This window comes from Apaloderma vittatum, unplaced genomic scaffold, assembly GCF_000703405.1.
Source record: "Apaloderma vittatum isolate BGI_N311 unplaced genomic scaffold, ASM70340v1 scaffold28877, whole genome shotgun sequence".
In the NCBI taxonomy this organism is placed as follows: Eukaryota; Metazoa; Chordata; class Aves; order Trogoniformes; family Trogonidae; genus Apaloderma; species Apaloderma vittatum.
The window spans coordinates 15,131-15,787 of NW_009726102.1; the positions used below are offsets into that span (position 1 = coordinate 15,131).

The 657-nt window shown below is 51.1% G+C and overlaps 1 protein-coding gene across 1 annotated transcript in view; it reads right to left on the reverse strand.

The window, feature by feature from the left end:
- Window positions 1-657, reverse strand: part of COPA (coatomer protein complex, subunit alpha) — a gene marked incomplete at its 5' end in the record, with an annotated part of 15,748 nt that overhangs the window by 13,376 nt on the left and 1,715 nt on the right. The window lies entirely within an intron of this gene.

Genomic DNA, 657 nt, shown 5'->3' on the forward strand with positions numbered 1-657 from the left:
AACACGTTGCAGCTGAAGGAAAAAAAAAAAAAAAAGAAAAAAAAAGGTCTGTACCGTCTCCAAACCCATTTGGCAGCGGGAACTCTGCTGAGAGCGAGCGTTTGCGGGAGAACGCAGCAGTGAAGCTTCCTGGCAGAAGTGCTGTTAAAGCTCCGCGCGCTGGCAGGCCAGAGAGGGGACAGGTTTTAAATAACCACAATATCCTGTCCCTCCCTCTCCAGCCCCCGCTGTTGACACAGCTGGCCGGGCCTGAGCGCGTGCCACCAGCACCGCCGCGTGCCCAACCGACACCGCGGCAGCCCGGGTGTTTCGCCTCCTCCTGAACCCCTCAATAGCGGGTTTATTTCGAGATTTTCCTTTAGGGATTGCATTTCGTTCCATCAAGTCACCCGGAGGCTTGGTGTAACAAAGGAACAGCAAAGGTTTGAGTGAGGCGCTTCAAGTTTTTCGACTGCTTGGAGTTTTAAGCCGCGCTTCGTTTCATAAAACAGACAAGCAAAGTGAAAAAGCTGAGAGAAGCCCTAAGAATATTTTCCTGTCATCACCCACAGCTAGGCTCCCAAAAAAAAAAACCACTCCAAACCCTACCGTTCCTGCAATCTTTTTGCTTTTTCTCTCGGAAGGAACACCTTCCCACACGAGCGGGAAGGGTTTTTT